Below are 19,778 nucleotides of genomic sequence, written 5' to 3'. Positions count from 1 at the left end.
TATAAGACATGGTATTTGGCCTTCCAAGTGTACCATAGTGCAAGGCCACACCTTTTCACACAGCATTCTTGTTTCACATGTCACTGTATTTCGCTCTGTGGAATTCTAACAGGTATATTTTGTAGTGGAAGCCATCAAACCTATATTTAGGACAGTGGAAATTATCGCAATTAATACTGGGTGGGGTTATTTGTGACCAGGAGAATAAGAACTCTTCAGAAAAATTGTGCTCTTTGTTGCCTATTAACTGATAACTTTCTCTTTTGACATAAAATTAAATATAGAAAACACAAAGACAGTAAAGACAAGAGCCAAGCAAGACAGTACACATTTCTTCAATCCTTGGGTCTCAGCATTTTTTCTCTCAAACCTTGCTGCAGCTTTACACAGCCTGCTTTCCTTTCTGCAAAAGAATCTAGTGTCTCATCAAAGTTCGTCAACCATTGTGCTACATGAAAAATCAAAATGTCACTGTCTAATACTGAAAAAGCTTTTAATACAAATAGTATCCAAGACTGGCATGGTTTCTCGATTTGATTATGTCTGTTTTGTACTTATCTGCTAGAAAAAATAAAAGAGACCTTTCTAATATTGCAGCTATTGTAACACATGCCATACACACAAGACTGTTTTGGCACAAATGGTCATTTTTATCTACAACATTTACATCAATAATATGAGAGAATATCATTCACGAAATACCAATATGAAATGCCTATTAGGCTTACTACAAGCAAAAAGTTTTATGGTAGGAAATAGTTTCACATTTCCTTCATATGCTTCAGTTTCTCAAAAATGAGATTGAAAAGTAGAAGTAGTACAAAAATTTTATATAAATCTAGAATCGTCACTGTCTTCCATAGAATTTGTGTGATGTTCCCGTTTCTTCTCCTTCCTCATTCTAACAAATAATCTTGCTGTCACTAATTCTGTAACTATGCCTGCCATTGTCAAAACTTATTCTCTGGTCAACTTCACTAACCCTGTCAAAATAACCGGTTTAGTTTTCCCACATTTATTCTCCAGTTAGGCATTACTACGTGTTCGTACAATACATTTTCCGTGCATTCCAAGAATAGAATGAAGTAGCTGCTAACCAGGGAATGTACAACTGGCCCTTAGTAGTGTAACGATCTGGCAAAATTTTTTTGTCAAAATTTCATTTTTTTGGACACACCAAGAAGATACTATGTAATCTTTCTTGCCTGTTATTCCTGTTAGTCATTTATTTCCGCTCTGGTAGTCTGAATCTACAGATTTCATAATAATAATGACAATGCTTATTGTTCACACGCACAGTTAACCAAATAAACAAACAGCTATTGGCATTCACCTGTTTGGGTTAATTCGGCTCAGCTCGTATAGTCCCGCTCCCTTTTGTCATTGGGAAAGTTTTTTATTTCTAGATGTGGTGGGGATCCCCCTGACAAAGACATCATGTACACTATGCACACATTCAAAAGTCAATGTATGCTTCATTCAGAAATCAACTTAAAATGTGTTAATAAACCAACAGGGATGCATTTCAAAATCATATGAACAATCAACAGACCAACATGCGCTGCATGCTAGGTGCTTTGTGAAACAAGTTTTTTTTCTTCAAGAATATGAATTTGGTGCCCCCTGAAATTTCCACCTGGGGCAAATACCCCAGCTTGTCCCCCTCCCCCCTAGATATGGACCTGGGTATGACTACCAACTACCTGTCCACCAAGATGAAAGGACATGGACAAACTGATCAAAAGCAAAGTAGACCGCCCTGTGGCACAACATGCAGCTGAACATAACATGCTCAAGCTGCTTGACAACCTGAGCTACCTGGATTCTTCCCTTCTTCTTACTACACATCCTCCACTCCCAAAATACTTATTTTCCTATGTTAAAAAATTGTTCGGATTACTGTTATTCTGATTGATTATAACATTCAATGAGCATTTAAAGCCAACATTCTCACAAAATGTTTGTTATTTTTATGTAATTAAAGCTTACAAACCATTAAATATCAAGGTCTGGTCATGTGATCGAAAACACACTGTTATTGGCTGCTGCTCTGGAGATGTCACAGACTAGGAGTAAGACAAACCTGTACTTGTGTTAAAAGTAATGTTATCCAAAGTTACGAGATTTTTATGTACTTTTACAGCAAACAGTTTAGCTATTTAGCAATGGAAAATTCAATTACAACTTGTAAGTAACAACAGAAAGGATTGTGAACGTTAATAGTGGAAGCCTTGCAAACATTGATGCGTTTATGCTTCGCCCAATTAGAGCAGCGATATGTGCTACTTTTCCCTGTTGCCTGCACCATTGTTAAACTTGCTCAAAACTAAGGAATTGTAGAGCTTTTGCAAAAGGGTCCGTGTATTATAACTAGACTGTTGATTATCAGTCGTGAACTATGATCCAAAGCAAAAATTCTTGGTAAAACTTAGTGCTGATTTCCTATGAAGAAGATACTCTTGTCAGGTGTTCCATAATGCAACAGGTAGTACATTCGACTGCAGCGTAAGAGGTCACATGTTCAAATCCTGGAAGGGTAATATATTTTTTAAAGTTTCACACAAAATATGAAAATAGCATTAGCAAGAACTGATTGTAGCACTTGTTTCAGTTGTGGGGATGTTTTATATACAGCCTGACATTTGTCTTCATCTGAGAAATGGACAACAGAGGATACACTCATTTATTTTGCGATCAAACAATTCACTTTTTTTAGAAGGCATTGCTAGTAGAGAAGATATAACCATATGCCCACAGTTCAACAAGGTACAGGACAGTAAGGTTATACAGAGAGATACAGAGTATGTACCACATTCAGGTGACACAAATGTAAGGGCTGAAGTTTTTGTGAGTGTAAACTAATGTTAGCATCTGAAGCAGACTTACTTCATCTTAATGTAAGATGATGAAACTGCAACAGTTTAAACAATAAATATCCTAGCTAGACAGTATGAAGATAAAAACATAGTTTCTAATACTTTAAAAAGTGTGTGGTCACATTAACAAGAAAATATATTTTTGAACATGATGTATGTGAACAGCAATTGCAAATGTAAGGGCATGTAAACAGCAAGGAAAACACAATAATATCCTGTTTCTGGTTGGCGTGATGAAGTTTTGTAATTATGATTTTGTGTACATATGAGAGGACTGTCAAGTCACTTTACAAATAAGTTAAAGTGTTCTTTTGAGTTAGGTTTGGGCCAGCAGTCTATGGACATCACCTTATAAAATTCGACACTTCAGCACTCTAAAAACTGAGTTACTGAATAATTGAGGTGTAGTTATGTAAAACAATAATTTTCACAAGAAGAGCATATCTTGAAGATAAGTTAATGTTAACTTCACAGTGCAACACAGTTTTAATTCAGTTAGTGAACTTGTGGATCATTGTGATGGCAATTTGCTGGTACAGTGCAACCACATTTATGCATCTTCTCATTCTCTGGAACACTCAAAAACTATTTTTCAGGAGTCTTTGTAGATGTATTTGTACAGCATGGCCCCACACACCATTTGTAACCCATTTCCTGAAACATGAACTCCAAAACAAGACATCACTGTGAATCAGCATTATGACAGTAGGAAAAGCGAATTAGCTAGCAACGTCACAGGCATCACGAAAATCGAATGGAACATTTTAGCCAGCGTTCAAATTGTTTGAATTTCAGTTCCATTTTTATAAAAGAATACTGAAATTTAAGAAAAAAAAAAGTATGTTCGAAGCATAAAATATCATTTAAAACAACTTCCAGAAAACAGTCAAATACCCTATTATCTTGGTCTCAACTTACGGTAACGTGCTGCCCCCACACCCTCCACCCAACAGTTATCACCTCTTCTGTCCTGTCATCTCCATATTCACATCCCCTCATGCTCACTGTGTGTGTCCTCTACCACGTACCAACCCGTCTTTCTCCCCTTCCCTGCTCTGCCCCCCCCCCCCCAAAAACATCCTTCCCCCACAGCTCCCAACACTCAACACTGTACCTGACAGTCTTTGTGCCAGAGAGCGTACCCCCCCCCCCCCCTCCCGCCAAAGACTGGACTGCTTCAATGCAACATGACAGTTGAATTCTGGTCCGAGCTGCCCAAGAAAGCAGTAGTGTGTGTGAAGTGTGCCTGCTTGTCCGAATGATGGCTGCATTCCTTTCTGAAGAACGCTTTGGCCAAAACCTATATCTAAGGATTTGTGCCTGTCTGCAACTCAACATGTCATCTTTATGGTTGGTAGCAATCTATCCTTCTCCCAAAATAGGCCTTAAAGCTGATTACAGTGTAACTAATAAAACGTGTAATCAGCACACTACAAAGAAAATTGTACACATTAATAACTCAGCCATATAAGCAAATTGTATTTTAAACAGTTTGTGTATTCGTATTTAGGACAGTTGAAGACAGCAGCTGGTAGGACAGTACAGGAAATAAACAGAATAGGTGTGGCCATAGCCAGTTTTAACCAATGGGAGTGAAGCATATACATTTAACACAAAAAACACTCAAACACTGAGAGTTGATCAGATTGGGGTGAAGACATAATTATCACTATTATGAGAGCAGAAGGAAACAAAAAAAGCTAGAGGAGTGAAGGACAAACAGCTGAGCAAATGGATAATAGATGGACCAACGAAATTCTCGTGGTTGGAGTCCAACAGATACGAAAAAACCAAGGTAACGACGTGCACCGACATTTGTATTTGCGATTTGCTGTGACGTATGACGTAAAGAGTACAGTCTACTGATCATATATTAAGTGTTCTTCCCATTCCAATCACACACTGAATGGCATGAAATGACTGCTTGTATCTCTGTGCAAGCTATTATTTGCCTGATTTTATCTTTATGATTTCTCTGAGTTAGCTATGTAGTGGGCTGCGAAATACTGGTACTTTCTATTGCGAAAGACAGTTCTTGATGTTTTCAAAGTAGTTCATATGGAATGTATGACACCTTGTTTTCTGGCGTATACAAATTAAGATTTTTCAACACTTACATCAACACAGTCTTGCCAGTCAAATATAAGAACATTCATACTGCCCACCTGGAAGGTGGATACATGACATTAGATAAAATGTTTGTGCTTTTAGCAGAAACATCTTATGTGCACAATTTGTAATTTAAAAAAAGGTACACTACTAGTAAGACATTGCACTACAATCTTCCTTTTTCCTTTGAATGTTATCCACTCAAAATATTTAATATTTGCTAGCATCCTTTAGACAAGTAGCTTGAAGCATCTGGGTATAACCATGATTCTACACCTTTCCCTGCAAAAATTTGCCATCCTCTTCGCACAGTCACTTTCTGTAAACATTGCAGTCATTTGGATAATAAGAGAGTGCTATAACCTTAAAACTGACTGCAGTTAAAATATTTATCAAGATAAAAGGAGCAACTTTCAAGTTCTGCTCTTTAACATAGATTTTAAGTCTCTAGGATACATAATGTTCCATTACCAACTACCTTTTAATAGTGTCCCAGAATACCTATAGCACACTGATGTGAGGTGCATACATACACACAACAGAAAAAAGTAGTGTCAATGTGCCGCATACCAGTCCCATATAGGTGAATGGGTGCCTTTCCCTTATTTTACATGTTGTTCTAACCAGGAATATCCACTAAAGTTTAATCACTTTAATATTGTCTTACATGGTGGTGTGAACTAGAGATACAGATAAGCTAATGAATAATTCTATGCTACTGCAGAAAATAGCCTTCCATCCACTGTTTTTGGAAACCCAGAATCTACTCTGTAGGAATCAACATGGATTCCGAAAATAGCGATCGTGTGAGACCCAACACGCTTTATTTGTTCATGAGACCCAGAAAATATTAGATACAGGCTCCCAGGTAGATGCTATTTTCCTTGACTTCCGGAAGACATTCGATAGAGTTCCGCACTGTCGCCTGATAAACAAAGTAAGAGCCTACGGAATATCAGACCAGCTGTGTGGCTGGATTGAAGAGTTTTTAGCAAACAGAACAGAGCATGTTGTTATCAATGGAGAGACGTCTACAGACGTTAAGGTAACCTCTGGCGTGCCACAGGGAAGTGTTATGGGACCATTGCTTTTCACAATATATATAAATGACCTAGTAGATAGTGTCGGAACTTCCATGCGGCTTTTCGCGGATGATGCTGTAGTATACAGAGAAGTTGCAGCATTAGAAAATTGTAGCGAAATGCAGGAAGATCTGCAGTGGATAGGCACTTGGTGCAGGGAGTGGCAACTGACCCTTAACATAGATAAATGTAATGTATTGCGAATACATAGAAAGAAGGATCCTTTATTGTATGATTATATGATAGCGGAACAAACACTGGTAGCAGTTACTTCTGTAAAATATCTGGGAGTATGCGTGCGGAACGATTTGAAGTGGAATGATCACATAAAATTAATTGTTGGTAAGGCGGGTACCAGGCTGAAATTCATTGGGAGAGTCCTTAGAAAATGTAGTCCATCAACAAAGGAGGTGGCTTACAAAACACTCGTTCGACCTATACTTGAGTATTGCTCATCAGTGTGGGATCCGTACCAGATCGGGTTGACAGAGGAGATAGAGAAGATCCAAAGAAGAGCAGCGCGTTTCGTCACAGGGTTATTTGGTAAGCGTGATAGCATTACGGAGATGTTTAGCAAACTCAAGTGGCAGACTCTGCAAGAGAGGCGCTCTGCATTGCGGTGTAGCTTGCTCGGCAGGTTTCGAGAGGGTGCGTTTCTGGATGAGGTATCGAATATATTGCTTCCCCCTACTTATACCTCTCGAGGAGATCACAAATGTAAAATTAGAGAGATTCGAGCGTGCACGGAGGCTTTCCGGCAGTCACTCTTCCTGTGAACCATACGTGACTGGAACAGAAAAGGGAGGTAATGACAGTGGCACGTAAAGTGCCCTCCGCCACACACCGTTGGGTGGCTTGCGGAGTATAAAGATAGATGTAGAACATGGGCAGCCTTGTCAAAAAATTAGGAATGTTTTCTCAAACCTGTGATTCAAATTAGTCAACAAGCAATTTTGTACTGCAAACCTGCTCACCATTCTTTGTGGTGTGGCTTGGCAACAAAGAAAGACCTATGGTAGAACTTATTCAAACAGCTCAAGCTCTGTCTATAGTTCATGTTTAGGTTGGTCTCAGTTCTCACAGAAACAAGTTTCTGCACAAAATCTCATATTGTGAAACTATTCTGCCACCTCTATCAACATGCATTCTCAAAACTTTCTCTCATGATGATAACATAGGCTCCCTCTTTCCTTAGTTTCAGTAACACACAGGCAAGTCTGCCAGCTATGGGGAAAAAGTCAGTTTACAGCAACTTTATAAAAAGGTTGTTAACACTCATGAACACATTAGTTTAGTCCTACTTATGTAACTACACTTAACAACAGGCCTTTTTTTTATACTGGTCACCAGTTTTTAAGTAGAAATTCGTCAAAGAGATAGGAGTTGTCCATGAGCAACAATTTTAAATTACATTTAAAACTTGCTTTGTTACTTGCCAGACATTTTATGTTATTGGGCAAATGATCAAAAATTTTTCTTGCTTCATATTTAACTCCACTGACAGTTTTAACAATGGGTGATAAAGCAATGTTGCAGTACATGCTCAGCCTTCTATTTTGAAAAGTGGTGAACCACTGGTAGAAGAGCAATCAGCAGCTGTCCTTTGAAACAGTCTAAGTATAAGAATTTGTCCAAAACATAGTGGAATACAATTTTCAGGATTTGGTTGCAAGTAGAAAAAGCTTTAGTCTGATCAGTTTTAAAACATATTTATTTAACTTCAGCTTGAGGCAATATCACTGTGTTTAAGCTTGAATAGCATAAATCTTCATCCCCTGCCTCGATTCAGCTGAAGAGAACAGCTGTTTGCTCTTGTTATTCTTCAGAGAAATAGTGCACATTGCAACACCTAGTAAAACTGAGTTACCCTTCTCAGCTACAAACTACTAAATATCCAGATGTTTCAGATGCACAAATGTTAGAGCTTTATTTGGTCACTTCTACACACCAAGTACTTTACAAAAAATAATTGTATTATTTATATATGACAATAATTGACAATTGTTGGTTTGTAACCATACAGATCTAGAAAAAAAAAAAAGATAACTGTGCTATGTTAACAAACAACAGCTAGCATATTCATTAATACTGAATAGTTCATCAACAGCAAACAACACTTGTTTTCAGACCCGTTACTTCAATGCTTTGCTACAATTCTCAAATGCTGATGACAAAATGAAGATGTTGCCAATAAGTTAAACAACAGATCTTGCAGCTGAAAATACACATCATTGAAATATAAATGCTATACCACAGGTTACACTACAATAAAAATCACACTTCTGTGGCACATCAATTTTAGTGACTGCTGGCGTACACTCTTGCCAAACTACTTACAGATAGAGATTCACATAAAAAACAAAATAAAAATCATGCATACAATACGTTACAATGATGTTTACAGATATAAAATTTCTGTTATCAACAGTGTGATATATATCAAATCACTCCTCACAACAATAATGCAAAAACATAAAACCAAATATGGTACATTACACTTCAGTATATGCATTTGATGATCTGTCATAGTAAGGCAACTTCCCATTACATAAAAACAAATGATTTATTATAATCAAGCATCATGACCCATTATAGCCCTAGAGGAGGGTACAATCTATTATTACAAATCTATTCCATTCATGACAACACATGATTAAAAACAAAGGCACATAACAAAATATAAAATTTTTTATCAGATAGGGATGTTCTTAAATGTAACATAAAATTCAACTGCTTCCAATTATAACAACAAATAATACAAATTCTACATAAAGTACACAAAACAAAAAGCACACAAATACTGTTACACTCTGAAATCTGAATAAGATCTCACACACACATTTTGTATCTAATCAAAATATAAATTCATGAGGTGAGAACTACAGTCACATTAAAGTCACATTAATGCCTCAGCCTCATCATACTAGTACTTCAAGCATAATCTTATATTATGCTGTACATCCGATAAATTGAGATTCACTGGCACATGAAAATAAAAATTCTCAGAACAGTACAAAAATTAGATGAAACAATAATGAAATACTTACAAATTAATACTTTTCTACCATTACATGAGACTCTCGCTAATCAGGCCAACAGTAGTCTGACGCACACCCAAAAACAAGTGCACAATGAATTATCGTGCGCGACAATGCTTAGTTAAACAATGCTTTATATACTGTAAATGAAATGGTAGCTTTCTTTACATTTTGGAATCATATTTTCTAAAAGGAAACACGTTACGCTAGACCTCAAGCAGAAACTCGAAATTTTAGATAAGTTAAACCGAGGTTCTTCGCTGTAAGCTATTGCTGCCGAGTTCAATGTTGGACGAGCAAGTATTTACGACATCAAAAAGAAAGATGACATTATTCAACAGTACTCAACACAAATGGATAGTGAGTTGGAAAAATGGAAGGTTACGCGAAAGAGTGAGAATGAAGAATTGGATGTAGCTGTTTATAGATGGTTCATACAGCATGCAGTAAAGGAATTCCAGTCAGTGGTCTGATTATAAAGGAAAAAGCAGCTCCATTTAACAAACAACTTGGCAGTAGTAACTTGTTTGCAGCAAGTGAAGTCTGGCTATCAAACTGGAAAGAACAACATGGCATTCGGCAGCTGACAGTCACCAGGGAAAGGACACTGATGAGTTTTTAAGCAAGATACAGAAGATAATAGAAGAAGAAGATTTAACAGCTGATGCCTTGTATAATGCTGATGATACAGGACTCTTTTACAAGATGCTTCCTTCAAAAATATTAGCTGCTAAGAATGAGAATGAAGCTCGTGGTTACAAGCAAAAGAAACAGCATGTAACATTAATGGAAAGTTGAGATGCCAATGGGAGTCATAAACTACCGCTTATGATGACTCGAAAATCCCAACACCCACATTGTTTTCAACACACTGACATAAATACTCTATCAGCGCAGTATTGCGCTCAGAAGAAAGCGTGGATGGACAGACAAATATTCTCTCGATGGTTCCATGAAACACTTGTATCAGCAATGAGAAAAGAGCTAAAGAAGAAAAAGCTTCCACTGAAAGGTATCCTTACAATCGACAATGTTCTCAGTCATGCTTCAGATGTTTCTCTAGTCAGATGGTGTACATGTACAAGCACTCTTTCTCCCACTCAATGTGACAGCCCTTTCAGCCCACGGACCAACGAATTTTGGAATGAATTAAACACTGTTATCGACATTTACTACTTTTCTCCTTGCTATATGAAAGTGAAAACGACTCTATTGAGACTATGCTGAAGGTGTGGAAATCAATTAACATACATGATGCTGTTTTCAAAGCAGCCAAAGCATGGGATAAAGTGGAGAGCACTACCATAATTGAGAGCTGGAGACAACTGTGGCCACCCATTCATAACGAGTTGGATCCAGTAGTGAGTGACAGTGATGAGCCAGTCTATTTGGTATTATCAATTACTTTGTACACTGACATGTTCCACAACCTTCCAGGAGGAGGAGAAATTGATGATCAAGATGTTACTAAGTGGCTGAATGAGGAAAACTGTGATAAGGAACAAACTTTAACAGATGAAGAAATAATCAAAAGCGTGCAAGAAAGTAGTAATGAAAGTGATGAAGAACAGGACACAGGAGGAGAGAGCATGAAGATTTCTCACACTGCTGGTGCTGAGGTCTTCCTGGAGTATATTATGCAACAACCATATATGCGCAGTACCAATGTAATGCTTGTAAAGCAGTTGCATGATAAAGCATGCTACCGTTGCATATCATCATTGCAACAGTTAAAAATTAGGGACATGTTTCATAGTCAGTGATATGACTGTATAATTACGTACAGTATACACCCAAGGACTAAGTTTTCTGTGGAAATTAATGCATTTTTGAACTCAATAAACTATCATGTGTTTTAAAATTGTATCCTTTGGTTTAATAAAGTACAGTACACTATATCCCCTATGTTTTCAAAATAAATAAAAAACAAAATAAATGAATAAAATAAATTTCAGGCACTCAATAATCCGGCACACATATGTCGCAAGAATGACCGGCTCATCGAGTATCTAGTGTATTGAAACATGTAGATCAACATATTTGATATGGTACATGTTTCATATATTTAATCTATGAAACATGTTAACACACACAATTGTTACACAAGTATATGATTGTTATGTACAAGATAACTTATAGATTCCAGTATATATTTCTCTTCGTACCTTGGGTCAAGAATACGGTTATAATATAGAAGCTTCAACATATAGCAGCAACTTTAATCTCCTGTTAAAAATCAACTGTAAATCTAGAAGCTGTTCTATTTCATTTAGCTTATGGAGAGGAGGGGGGGGGGGGGGAGCTATGTACTGGTATTTCACTCATAAGGATGAAAATAAAAAGTAAAACAGACAGAAAATAAAGCTTTTTTTCTAAAATATTATATTCATTCTAGTGGTGAAATATTCCAAACAGCCAATTTAGAAACACCATAAAAACAATTTGTTTTAATTTGAGGTTGAACTAAGAAGAACAACAACAGTCTACTCTGTTTATTCACAATTTAGTACCCTACACTTACTTTTCACATACATAGCAGTAATATACAAAAAGGACCTCACCAAAATTGAAAAAGAACAGCTTCATAAATGAGATTGCTGATGTAACAAATGATTTGAAAATACATATATGTCTATTCCATCTTACATTGCTTCTTAAAGTTTTAACTTTAAGAATTTCCTTCACAGTACTCATTACATACTACATACTACATAAACACAATCCATTGCACTTAGGATAGAGAATGCAATCTGATCTTGTTGCAGTTAGGGTAAGGTGTCCTAAATATGATACAAAATCACAAAATGTGTTTTCATGCAATCTGATCTTCTGATCTTGTTGCAGTTAGGCTAGTTACAGACCTTGTATTTTCATAAACTCTTCCTAATATTCTCATCATTTGCTAAACTGTTAATAACCCACAGAAGCAATCCTGTCATTTCCTTACTGTAAATAAGGTATTATACAACTGAACTGAGTTTAATAGCTAAAACTTTTCAATGTTTATAATGCACAAATTTTAACAGTGTGATTTTTACAATCAATTATTTGTAATATCACCACAGTAGCTCACAGAAATTCGTAACACATACTATTATATTTTATACCTGGTCTACAAATATACTTTGCATAGTATTCCATTACAAACAACATTTCTGATTTAACTCTCACACCGTGTGTGCTAAAACTATGAACTATACAACAATCATTTTTATTTTAAAACCATTTCACAAGACGTTATCATGTTCAGTAGTATTTTCCTACAAAACAATGGATTTATATCTAACACACTACTACTTTTTGCATGCAGTCTACACTAACAGTAATTTTACTGCACAAAGTACTTTCTGATTTACTGTTCAGTGTGTAATTGTTTTTAAGGAAACTTTTCAACATTCACGGTGAAATTTTCCACAAATAAACGATACACACAAGATCCAAATATGAAACACAAAAGACTGAATTTACCCTATCCATAACTAAATTGTATAGGCCTACATGAATTTACTCCTCTTATGCAAAATAAATTATACAGCCATTCACACAACTTGACAGAAGAAGTAAGTTTAAAACAGGCAATGGCAAAGCAGTATTCATGCTGCACAGTACCATGAACAAGAGTTATTAAATCAGGAAATAGACAATATAGCATCTGATTTATTTAATGAATCATCGTTTATCTGAATTGGACACTGTAATAGCTTTGGAAAAAAATTATACGTAAGCAACTGTATAAACGGTCCTTTAGCATAATGTTGCATGCTGTCATAACACACTACCTGCATATATTTCTATACGACAGCTGCTCACCATTTTCATGAACTTATGCTGTTATAGGGAGCTGTAGTGACAAGTTTACATGGATGCCCATAGCAAAAGTTCAAGTGCCCAGAAGAGGGGAAGGGGATTAGAACAATCAATCAAACACACTAACAGGGGCTTGAAACCGGGGCACACAAGCTAGACAGTAACAATTTGTCACAATGTCTAGGTTGTGGTCTGCAGCCAGGATTTCAACACTGTGTGGGATCCATACTATTTTCTCTGAAAGGAAATTCTTCATGTCAAATTCCTCTGCAGTGATTTAGTCCCTCCCTTCCTCTGGCTGACTATGTTTTCCTTGCAAGCTACCATGTACATTGGATTGGCGTTACAGCACCCTACAGTACCATCTGAACCTAAAGATGGTGTGCTGTTGTTACACTTGAGAACCATTTAAGCAATTTTTACATCAGGAAAGAATCAAGTGTGACCAAAAAATACTATAAAATTAATAGTAAGTTGTATTGTGACTAAGAAATCTGTATAACTTATCCATGCTAAACTCCTGAAAGCAGTGGAAATATATGAGATGCAGACATCATTTACAATAGACCGTCATTAAAAGCATATATACTTCTATTAATAGATGTGTTCCTTTTTATAGTTTATTAGTGCTCACAAACTGCATAACATAGAACTCATGTAAAATCACTTACTCAGGCAATAATTTTATAATAGGTCCTGGAGAAGAGATCATCATGACATATCTGATGATTTACCATTACTGAAACCTTGAGACAACACTATGAACCACAGGTAACAACTCATAAAATTCTAAGCAACACCTTAACAATGAATTAGTTACAATTTTAAATTTTAAACTATATTAGGAAGCAACCAAGCTCTCCTGTACATATACTGACATTAAGCTCACTTGAATACCTGAAATGGTAAGAGTAACAAATATTTAAGTCCAAATGCAAAGGGGTGGCAATAACTACAGGTTCATATCAGAAGTAAGAAAAAATTTGAATAAAATTTTCATGGATACAACTGTGAATCCAGATTACTAATAGTAATTAACAAACATAAAAATCAGGACTAGTGAATGCAAGAAAATCTAAAATATGGATGAAACATAACAATTTGTTTCCATTTATTTTTGTAACAAACAAACACAGAATCATCATTGCAGAATTTTAACACAGTACTAGTGATCCAAAATTCTCAAATTACCTGACACTATTTTATTTTCCAACACTGCCCCAGATGGTATATCAATTCTGTCACCATGATTAGCAACAATAATTACAGTGCCTTTAAGAGACACACCCCTCCCAAATGTCACATCACCAGAAACAGTTAAATGATCAAGTTCAAGAAGATCTGGAATATCTGCAAATCTTGATAGAAATTCCTTTACTTTTGCGAAATGATTGTCACCCAGCTTGACCAATGGTGTCGTGGGGAACATGCGCAAGGGGCTCATAACAAGAGAGCCATGGTTGAGGCTGTATAAGTTACTTTTCACTAACAGTAAATCTGATGTCTTCTTGACTGGCAAGAAACGCATCCGAGGAACATTTATACCGAGGCCACCATTAAAAGTCTTCATTGCTGCACCTACAGCAGTCTCTAGTTGAATAACATTCAGTCCGTTAGCTAATGTTTTATTGTTCACAATAATTTCCATGTTCAGTGTTTTTTCTTGCAGTACTCGTTCTATAGCACTGAGTTTTACCCATAAATTATTTGTATTGAAGAATTTGAAAGTCTTTACTGACTTGAAATCATCGATATGTTCTTTAGGAACTTGTGCAATTTCCAGCAATCGTAACTTTTGTTCATACTGTATTAAGGTACCACCTTTCACGTCAGCTCTTGTCTTGTCTGTTACCTCCATCACAAATTCTGGTGATCTGTCTTCGGGGCGAAAGAGAAGATTCAGAATTTTTGGATCAACAGTTGCACCAAGGTTGTCAATATTAGATATAAAACAATATTCACGACCTTGTTGAATAAACTCTTTTAAGAGCCCACAGTTTCTGAAGCTGTCATAAAAATCACCGTGGCCAGGTGGATACCATGCTTCCATGTCACCTTCAATATCACATGTTCTTGCAATCGGTAGTAACGTATCCCTGCTGATTCTTGGGAAACAGCTCTGGTTGAAAGTATATATCTCGACTTGAAGACCTTTATATCTACGTACAAATTTTTGGGTATCATCGTCGGTGTTGAACGAGTTCATTAAAACAAGGGGTACATTGACATCGTACGTCTTATTGAGATGTTCAATTTGTTGCACAGTGAGATCAAGAAAATTTAATTCGTTTCGCACATGAATCATAGACTTAGGGCCATGGCAACCCATTGATGTTCCCAGACCACCATTCAACTTGATTACAACAAGTTTGTTTAACATCTCGCGCACGAGTTGGGTTGACGGTTCCGGAAGAGAAAAGTAATCCTTAACGGCATCTTCGGGAAGCTTTTCAATACGTTCCCAGATAATTGATGGGCCCTTTTCGCTGAGAAAGCGCTCAAAAAGCTGCCTAAAACATTCAAGTTGTGTTCTCAGCTTTGGAATTTGATTCTCAGTGGCGGTACTCAACAGGCTGTCAAGTTCATGCTGCAGTTGGTTAACAGCGTCGCGTTTAGTCATTTCTTTAAATTCATGAGATCCTGATGGAACCCTTTGATGACTAAATTTCTCTTTTTTACCGTATGTGCCCACGACATTAACTTCCATCTTCGTGCTCCAGTAAAAAATAAAAAGCAATCGAGTCTATGTTATTTAGGTTTATGTATTAACAATTAACTTTCAGTTTAAAAATTCAAAGTCTCTTATCAGTTCTGTTATGATCTACAGCCAGAAAGGAATTAGAACGCAGCTGATCACTAAATCAACAGCGACAGGTCGGACACTATTTACCACCACGACACACGCAATAACAACTTGTTGTCATTACATCAACATGTCATATAAACAACACCGGTACATCCATGGGTACACTACTGTATATATATGAGTGGCAAGTGTCAAAGATTCAGAGCGATCCAAAGACCAAAACAAAAACAAAGAAATATCTAGCGTACGAAAGACAAACCCCGCAGTCACATCAAAGTTAATATTCGCAGTCCTATCCGTCCGTCACGTCCGGTGATCTCAATATAAACAGGATGTACGACTGTAGTGCTCTGGATCTGTGAAAATCATGACGGCCGATTATCGCTAGGTTGGCAACCCCGAACGTATTAGGCGTGTTGTTGTTTTGTGCTTTTTGTCGTTTGTAAATAAGTTGTGAACGACTAGTTACCTTTATAAACGTATAATAGTGAAGTACTGTGTAGCTTCTGGTTGTAGAGAACTGCATAGGTAAATTATATGTTTATTCAGAACTAGTGTTTGTACTGCATTGTATTTGATGTATGAATTGCAGTACTGTAGACGTTACTTCTCTTATTCAGCCCTATAGTCGCCTCTTGTTTAAAGTAGATTTCCATATTTTCGGTCGGGAATTCAAAAAATATGAGTACGAGTAAATTGCTGGGAGCTCTGGTCCCTTACTGCCTACAGTTAATAAGTATCCAACACTTCGAAGAAAATTGCTTCCAAACGAGACCTGGAGCATTATTAATTGGTTAAAAGACGATATCGTCCCGTCTGTCTGTGGCTTTCCCAAACATCTACAGAAAAATATGGTTGCAAGGAAATAATTTATTCGAAAAGAACGTGTTAGGACTCATATAAGTTAAATATATTAAACACGTTTACATGATAATTGTATCATCAAAATAATAGCTACTTCCCAGCAAAGTATTGTTTGTTAGTGTGCTTACAGGCTATTATAATTGTGAACTATTGTGTATGCAAAATTACAATGATCTTCTTTCTTGTAGGATGTAAACCAGGCAGATATACATTTGGCAAAGTCTCCTGAAGCACATGGTGAAAACAAAGCAACACAGACAAATCTCCATTTGCCAACAGAAATAAATTACATGAAGAAGATGACAAGGGTGCAAATGGTCGTGATCTGAAGAAACAAAAAGATCTCAATGATGACCCAGCTGGTCGATCGGCTTTAAAAAATGACACCTTAATAGTGATGTGGAGAATCATTTGAAATTTAATTTTAGTGATTTTCCATTGCATTTCATTGTTAACCACTTGAAAAACTGTGAGCGGAAATCAAGCTAGACGGTACTCTGATATCATAAAAGAGTTTGCTCTCGCATTAAATATTTATCCACCTGAAGCTCACGTACAGACATCTCAGATCCTTATTTTGTTTGCCCCATCCAATCTACATCAGATCTTGGATTTCTTCTGTCACTGTGAGTCTGGGTTCATAAGTGAAGTGTTCAGTTACTTGAAAGAAAATGTAAAAAAAGAACCCTGCTTAAAAGAATGCACATTAATTTTTGACAGTATGATGAGTTGAAAGCTATTGTTATGGAACAGCAGTAGAAAAATGAATAGTGGCTATGTCAATATTGGTGCCACTAGGCCAGTAGATTCTAATGAATTAGCAAGAGAGGCATTAGTCTTTCAAGTTATATCATACAGAAAAAAAATTTAAATGCTAACTTGTATTTCTTTTTGTATATAATGTTTAAAATTTTACATTGCGAAGAATGTTATTTAATAACTTCACTGGCAGTTAAATATCTCTTTCTTACAGGATATGGATTGTTTTGCATTCTTTGCGACAATGGAAATTTATTATCGACGTTAAGCGTTATTCTGTAGACTTCTAATAAACCAGTTTGTCTTTTTTAATTATGAGGAACTTGTTTTATTCCTAAATAACCAAACAGGCTATGAGTCCAGATGTGCTACTGTATAATCACTTAAAGGCAAAGAAGAAAGACAAGTTTTACGTTTTATATGTAAATGAAATGTAAATTTTGAAATTCGTGTATTGCGATTTTTGTACAGTGATGTAACTTTTGGTGTGAAGTTCGACTATGGATTCGACAAAAGTTTACTGGAAGGTCAATAAAATTGGAATACATGGAAATACAAAGCAAACACCTGTCTACATGGTATTCCTGGAGAGCTAACCTGTAGGAGCAGCAAAAGTGCTACTGCTCAAGTAAAAGAGACATATAAGAATGCACTAAATAATTATCTTAAGGCTGACAGCAATGCCATAATTGTATTGAATATGAATATGACAGAGGAAACATTGCAGAAAATAATGCATCTTAATACACCTCGAGAAGTATGAGCAGAATTGTATAAATTATTTGATGGTGTCTCTGAAGATCGTTTATGACTTTGTTTACATTTTGGGGGGGGGGGGAGGGGTGCATGTGAAACACTCTAGTGATGAGGTAGCAACTCATATATCAAAGATTAAAAATATTTGGAATGATTTGAAGCAAGACCTGGCCAAAGATGTAGAAAATAATCCAGAACTTCCAAATTTTAGACACGCTACCACATGAGTATTTCTTATTTAAAAAATTTTGATGATTATGTCAAAAAGTGATAGAACAGTTGATTACTTGATAACTCAACTTTGTGCATATGAGAAAGCTTTGTTGAGTGAAGGAGGAGATTCCACATCTCAAGAGGCTCTTATAAGTAATTCATTGAAATAATATTCTTAACGACAACAGTGGAAATAGAAAGTTGTCTCTCATTACTGTAAGAAGCCAAATCAATGATCAAGAACGGCTGAATATGGACTGCAGATGATCGACAACAAGAGCCTCAGAAAAGTGATTTGTTGGAAGCTGCTAAGACTCCAAATACCAACATGGGTCTCCTCGCTGAAACAAATATTGTTTGTTATCTGAATGTGATACTGGTAGCTGGTATGTAGAGAAAGGTGCAACAAGACATATCGCCAATGCTGACAGTGATAGTGTTGAGGCTGTTGGCAAGGGTATAATAGAAATAGAAGCAATAGTGAATGAAAAGTGGCAAAAATCACTTTGAGTGATGTGTGGCACTTACCAAAAATTAAAAAGAATCTATGTTCAGTCTTAGCAGCACAAGACAAAAATCCAAAAAGTACATTTTTAGCCACAACAGAAAGGTATTATTTTAAAATCGGTGAACTCGAAAACCTAGTTGGCTATCAAGATCGTTATGGAGGACTATTATTATTAATGATAAGAAGTATTCCTGCTGAAGTAAATGAAAGCAGTCGAGAAAATTTGCTACAATTGTGTCATGAAAGATATGGACACTGACGTGAGGGACATGTCAAGATGTTAATCTCCAAGATCTTAGGCTTAAATGTGGGATTGGACTCTAAGCTCTGTGAAGGCTGTATTCATGGTAAACCACATCGGCTTCCATTTGGCAGCCATAAGAGAGCTTCTGAACCGGCAGAGCTGATTTGTAAGGATGTATATGTTCCTTTAGAAAAGTCCAATTCAGTGTATCGCTACTTCGTGTCATTCAAAGATGATTACAGTAAATTTCGAGCTGTTTACATTGTCAAGGAAAAATCAGAAGTTCCTAATAAACTCAGGCAGTTTATAATTGAAACAAAGACTGCTGGGTATACAATTAAAAGCCTCTTAAGCGGTGATGGAGGAGAGTTCAACAACAGGCAGACAAGAGAGAGTTTACAGAAGGAGGACATAATCCAGTCTTTTACTATGCTGTGTGCTCCACAAAAAAGGGATGCAGTGAAAGAGTAAATCGTTGTCTTGCTATGATGCATGTTCATGCAAACATTCCTCAGTTGTTTTGGACTGAAATGAAAAATCCTTCAAGTATACATCCTGAATTGGCTGGGACCTTCCAGCATTTTAGGGATGTCTCCATACGAAATGTGCTATCGAAAGAAGTCTGGCGTGAAGCACCTACGAATAATAGGCTCTAAATGTTATATGGACCGAAAAGCAATAAAAGGGATTCTGATTGACTATGACCACAATTATGG

General features: G+C 36.5%; 1 protein-coding gene across 2 annotated transcripts in view; it reads left to right on the top strand.

Moving 5' to 3' along the window:
- Positions 1 to 17,498, top strand: part of LOC126202993 (uncharacterized) — a 42,311-nt gene extending 24,813 nt beyond the window's left edge. Inside the window, exons 2-3 of one of the 2 annotated variants that reach the window (XR_007540212.1) lie at positions 13,606 to 13,683; positions 16,771 to 17,498. The gene's annotated coding sequence lies outside the window, so the exon portion shown is untranslated. Of the gene's footprint in view, positions 1 to 13,605; positions 13,684 to 16,156; positions 16,247 to 16,770 lie in introns of those variants that run through there. The other variant, XR_007540213.1, reaches the window with a different exon arrangement.
- The last annotated feature ends 2,280 nt before the right edge of the window (positions 17,499 to 19,778 follow it).

The sequence above is a fragment of the Schistocerca nitens genome, chromosome 9 (genome assembly GCF_023898315.1).
Source record: "Schistocerca nitens isolate TAMUIC-IGC-003100 chromosome 9, iqSchNite1.1, whole genome shotgun sequence".
NCBI classification, from domain to species: domain Eukaryota; kingdom Metazoa; phylum Arthropoda; class Insecta; order Orthoptera; family Acrididae; genus Schistocerca; species Schistocerca nitens.
The sequence above is the reverse complement of the archived record's forward strand: the minus strand, read 5'-3'. Positions and strand labels throughout refer to the sequence as shown.